Source organism: Hyperolius riggenbachi, chromosome 9 (genome assembly GCF_040937935.1).
Source record: "Hyperolius riggenbachi isolate aHypRig1 chromosome 9, aHypRig1.pri, whole genome shotgun sequence".
NCBI classification, from domain to species: domain Eukaryota; kingdom Metazoa; phylum Chordata; class Amphibia; order Anura; family Hyperoliidae; genus Hyperolius; species Hyperolius riggenbachi.
The window spans coordinates 95,939,718-95,945,958 of NC_090654.1; positions in this window are offsets into that span (position 1 = coordinate 95,939,718).

A 6,241-nucleotide genomic window follows, 5' to 3' on the forward strand; every position below is an offset into this window, starting at 1 on the left:
ACACAGCATTCAACTAATAGTCTGGCTACTGTGATACCGTTTGGCATTGCAATCAGGTAGGGGGGTTAGGGGTGTATTTTTGCAAGGGCTCTGAAATCTAGAAGATGCAAGAGCTGCAAAATACCCGTAATTCAGATCCAAGCTAATTTATTGCTGATTGTAGAGCAAAACAGTTTTGCTGGTACAAACATAACTATGGACATTTTTGGTGCGGAAGGTGGCTGGTGAGGGGGCCACTGTCCAGGCACTTTAAGGAAAACCTGAAGTAAGAGGTTTCCATTGAGGTTGGTTTTACACTTGTGGTGTGCGTTTGTCACCGACGCATTGCACCGCAACGCACAAAACCACAAACATATGACCCTGCAGTAGAGTGCGCCAACAGAGTCATATGCTGGACAGGATGTACATCACTGGGATTCCCAGGTTTCCCTGTCGTATTGCCGTCATTCCGCAAAAGCAAGCCATCGCCAACCTTTTTACAAGGTATGCATCTCCCATTGACTTACATTACCTCCGCCGCCGCGGAAGTCTGGCGGCGGCAGATTGAGCACTTCCGGTGCAACGCGATGCGCCCAGTTAAGTAATGCAATGCAGGATTTTAATGCTTGTATAAAAGGGGCCTAAAAGGTATTTAACCAACATCAAATCAAGTTCTGCCATGGAATGTCTACTCAAGATCAGTAAACATCCGTGACTAGGGACGTGCTTTGCATGTGTCCCTGCTACAGGTGTCAGGAAGCTGGGGGCTGCATGACCCCTGCAGGCTACAGTAGCCCCACCCACTTCACTGTGCACAGCTTATCCATGTATTCATCCCTCAGTAATAATTACACTGGCTGCTCTGCCCTTTAAACAACACACTCTTTTATATTAAACCATGAATTCTGTCAGACAAGGGAACGAAGACAAATAAGCAGCAAACAATAAGTCACGGCGACACTGATTAACTTATAACAAAAGATCATTCTCTCCATGGAACTATCCCTTTAAGTTATGGCGGGAACAGGAGGGTGACGGGAGCATTACCTCTCCCCGCTACACCCCTGGCCTTTTATCCTGCTGTTCTCCTACATAATAGAGCCTGGGAATCTGGAGTCTACATGCTGCTGAGTTTTGTTAGGGAACAATGACAGGAACGGGTTGTGTTGCTTGGCTGTCTATAGGGACGTCACTCAGGAGATGATCGCTCAGCCCGAACAAATTGGACCGTGGCTTCATATCTGACACACTATGACCAGAGAATGGAAATAAGGGGCACACAGTTACATGGTTTGTCTGCATTTTACTCCCCGTGGCACATTAGCTGCGGCCGCTGCATTATTATTTTTTAGGCCTTATGAAAGCAGAACTTGAGGCAGATAACTAAATGCAGTTGAAATATCCCCCTCTCAAAACGAGCTGTAATTCTGTCCAGCTAGGCCTGTGATTCAGATATCACATGACCACAAACAGGAGCATAAAAAGCTCTGTGCCATCCTCCTTCAGGCTGGGCACAGCAGAAATGCTAGCGTTGTGTAAAACGCTGTGTTTTTGCAGCTAATGGAAGCCTATGGGCCGCAGGAAAAAACGCATATAGAAAACACATATGCGTTTTGTATGCGTGCGTTTTTGAAAATGCAGGTTTTGTTGCATAATATTCATAGACGCATCAAAAACACACATAATGAAAGTCAATAGGAACGCAATGGTATGCATTTTTATGCGTTTTCCATGCATTTTTATATGCGTTTATCAAAAATATATTTTTTTTATGTATTTCCACTTCCTGTTGTCTTCCTAGTGATTTGCATAAATGTAAATATGAAAACGCATGAAAAACGCATACAAAATGCATATGCGTTTTGTATATGTGAACTGCAAACGCATTAAAATGCACACAAAATGCTTGAAAAACATCTGTGGTAAAAAAATAAAAAAAAACCCAAGTGCACCAAAAACTCAGTAATAACGCAGCATACGCGCTCACATTAACATAAAACTTGGCATAAAATGCAGCATTTCACATTATGTTATGTGTGCACCCAGCCGCAGGCCCATTCATGTGTCTTATTGCATTTTACCTTTACAACACTTTAGGCCCCTTCCACACTTAAAGTTAATGTAAAGGCAAAAAAAAATAAAAAAAAATACTTACCTATGGCCAGGGAAGGCTCTGGATCAAGACCCTTCCCCGTTTCCTCCTGCTCCCCTCATTCCAGTGCAGTCACTCCTGTTGCGTGTACTGGAGCAATTGGTCAAAGACACATCTGTGAGCTCTTGGGAGGCTCCAGTAACACTTGTGTCCCCAAATGCTTCTGAAGACGGTGGCTCTGTACTGCGCACATGTGAGCACACTTGCGTGTACACTCACCCATGCTCGGTATGGAGCCGCCCATCTTCAGACGCACTCGGAGACATTAGTGCTTTCAAAGCCTCTCGAGGTGGCAAATTAAACGGGGTTGGCGGCGCTGGATTGAGGGGTACAAGAGAGGATCCAGAGCCTTCCCTATCTTTAGGTAAGTATCTTTTTTGGGGGGGCCTTTCCATTCACTTTAACAGAATTTGCATCCATCATGCAGGATTGCGATTTTGCGTTTGTTCCACATCTAATATATTTCAATGGCAACAAACTGAAATTGCATTTTATGCCAATTTTTGGATCCAATTATCTGCGTTTTTGAAACAGCACTTATCAGTGCTGCGTTTTTTCTCATATGATGTGCGAATAGCGTCCAGTGAAAGTCAATGGAAATGCAGAAAATTAGTATTATGTGAAAATTTGCATTCAACTTTGAAGTTAATTACGTAAAATGTAAAATTAAATGAACTTCAGTCGTATACACTAAAATCCCATGCAAAACGCGCACAAAATCATAAAATCGTAACTGTAAAATGTAGAATTGGAAAAATGAACAAAAACTAAGCCAAAAATTGCTGCCTTGAGCCTTGCTCACTCTTTGAGCTTGATTCACTAAACTGTGATAACTCATATCACGCCACGCTACAGTTTTCATGCGCATTTTCACGGTTTCTTACTTACTTACTATCACTATGTTCCCTATATGCACCGTGGGGTTGTCATGAAAAGTAATTTCGTTGTGTTACACAATGACAATAAAGTGAATTGAATTGAATTTGCACAATCGCAAATTTTCATGAGCTATTGCTAATTTTCATGCACAAAACGCGAAAACCCGAGCAAAACGCAAAAATGTGCGTAAGAACGCTAGCGTGGCCGTGATGTGAGTTATCACGGTTTAGTCAATCAAGCCCTTTATGTGCTGTAAAATGCATAGAAAGCACGTATGCATTTGTAAACTTTTTTTTTCATGCACTGCCATCCATTTTTGTCTGTGTTTTCGCTATGTTATGCAGAAATGTTGTATTTGTAATTAGTAAAAACATAGAAGAAAAAAATGCATGCATTTTTCAGTCCTAATCACAACACTCATTGACTTGTATTACACTGCGTTTCTAAATGCAACGCACAGAACTGCACGCAATGCTACAATACACAAAAGCTTACTAAGGGCTGGTTCAGACGGACGTTTGCAGAGCGTTTACTGCCAGCGTTCGGGGCTTGGCGTTAAACGTTCCCATTCAAGTGAATGGGAGCGTTTGTACCAAGCTTTTACGCGCGTTTGCACAAACGCGGCGTTCGGGTCCCGATTTTCACTGGCGTTCAAGGAGCCCCTGGAAGCTACATGTTGCTTCCAGGGGCGGTTAACCGCGACGGGTAATGTCCCCCTAGGGGAAGAAAAAACGCGACTGCATCCGAACGCAATGCGAACGCTGCTGAAAGCCTGAACGCATCACGAACGCAACGCCAACGAACGCGACGCCTCCAAACGTCCGTCTGAACCAGCCCTAATGCAATGTGCAAGTGTGAAAGTGGGGCATTACATTAGACTTTGAATGTCCTTGTGGATCGCATACCATATAGACTACATGCTTGCAACGTGAACATCACCCAATAATACACAGCGGACAATGGCATCAATTCACTAAGATCATGCTGGAGATAATAAGGCAAGAGAAAAACTTACCTCCACACAGTAAGAGAGTTATCTTATCTCTTCATTCCTTAAGTTACCTCCTCTGTAGCTAATTTACCTCCTCTGTAGTTATTTTCACACGCAGTTAATAAACAGCCTGTCTAACTTATTTTAAGGATTGAAGAGTTAACTTAAAGACAGAAGAATTAACTTTAGGTTTGCTTGAGGTAAAATGTTTCCTGAATACGACATGCCTCATCACCATGGTGACCACTCTAGAAACGTTATTAAAGACAGGAGATAAGCTTAGTGAATTGAGGCCAATGGCCTCAATTCACTAAGATCATGCTGGAGATAATAAGGTAAGAGAAAACTTACCTCCACACAGTGAGAGAGTTATCTTATCTCTTCATTCTTTAAGTTACCTCCTCTGTAGTCTTTAACTTTAGAATTCTGGAGTTTTTTTAAGGATTGAAGAGTTAACTTAAAGACAGAAGAGTCAACTTTAGGTTTCCCTGAGGTAAAATGTTTTCTGAATACGACATGCCTCATCACCATGGCGATAACTCTAGAAACGTTATAAAGACAGGAGATAAGCTTAGCGAATTGAGGCCATTTTACACTGATAGTTGTTTGGTGTGATGAGTCCTAAGGGGACACCCTTAGGACTCATCACACCAAACAACTATCAGTGTGAAAAGCCCCATTGAAATATAATCACATTGCGTTCCGATGTGATTATATTGTCCATTGCGCCACAAAGCAACAAACATAATGTGAAAGGAGACGTATTCCTCTCAATTCCCATAAATGGTAACTGAACCCTTAATGACTTCACGTACAACTGATAGTCAGCCATGAAATGACACAGAGGTTTTAGTATTTTGAAGCCATTCTGACATTAGCTGAAATTGCAGTGCTTGGTATCTGTATGTGGACTCTCGTGGTTTGAAGTGACAGATGACATTGTGAAATGTGTGTGTGTAACATGCGAGGTGACAGATGTCTACGCATTTCGCCATCATCCTCGTGACACGTCGCCCACTGCCAGCCATCAGCGCTCAGCGACAGTCGTCTGATCTTGTGATTACTCAAAGAGGAAGTTTAAAGGTGCAGGAGTGTAATTATAGCCTTTAAGGGAAAAATCGGCACTATTAGTAATTTATTCAGATTTATTTTGCAAGGACAATGGTTTAAAGAAAATGAACATAACTGTTTGGAGCTACGATTCTGCTTCGAAGTGGTATCAGCCAGTCAATTGCTGCAAAAAAGCACCAGGTAGTCCCAAAGCAGACAACAATATTGGTGTTCAAAATCTAACTTGCCAACTGCTTTATCTCCACGCTGTAGCTGTACCTGTACCATACAGCCTCTTACACAGCAAGACGTTGTGTTTGATGCGACGTTAAGGTTGCATAACGTGCCCCTAATGCAACGCATTGAAAGACTATAACTTGGACGTTATTTAGCCCTGCGTTTGGTGCACCGTTTTCATCGCACAGTGATAGAACGAAAACGCAGCATGTGTAAAAAAAGAATTTAAACATTTGCATGTGCAAACAGTCTAACGCAGCTAAAAACGTGTATAAGCACTTTCATTTAACATGCAGCGTTAAGACACCAATGCAACGTCTGCACTGTGAACAGCCCATTGATTTTTGATTGCTGTAAGTTATTGTGCGTTACATGTTGTTGTAACGTGCGACTTTAACGTTGCACTGTGAAAGAGCCCTAAAGCAAGAAACACAAAGGGGCGCCTGTGCAGCACTGCAGACAACAGGCTATATTGCCTAAGTATTGAGATGCCTGTCCTTACAGAGTGGCCACCAGTGAGAAGCCTTCCTAGGGAGGGAGAATTCCTATTGGTGTGTTTTGATGCAACGGGGAGCCGCAGCTGTATGCTTTTGGTGACAAGGCAGAGGATAAGAGTGTATGGCAAAGAGCCCAGTGAGATCGGAAACTGTCCGTTCCCAAAGGCTTTCACTGTTTCCGCCGGCATCCAGTGTTTATTGTGTCTGGAATTACCATATACCACACAGGCCCGCACTCCGCTCATCGGAATAGAGGCCCTTACCGCCGTGACCCTCTGAAAGATCCAGGCCAAGCTTCTGTTCATGCACGAGCGTGGCCGAGCACAGCCTTGCTCACGTAGGTGCAGTACGGCTGCACTCGTGCATGTAGTGGAGTTTGCAATGAGAAATCAGACAAGCTCTTTGGGGTTTCTTTCAGGGGCCGCTTGCAGCAGCAGTTGGGCCAGGAGACGTGTG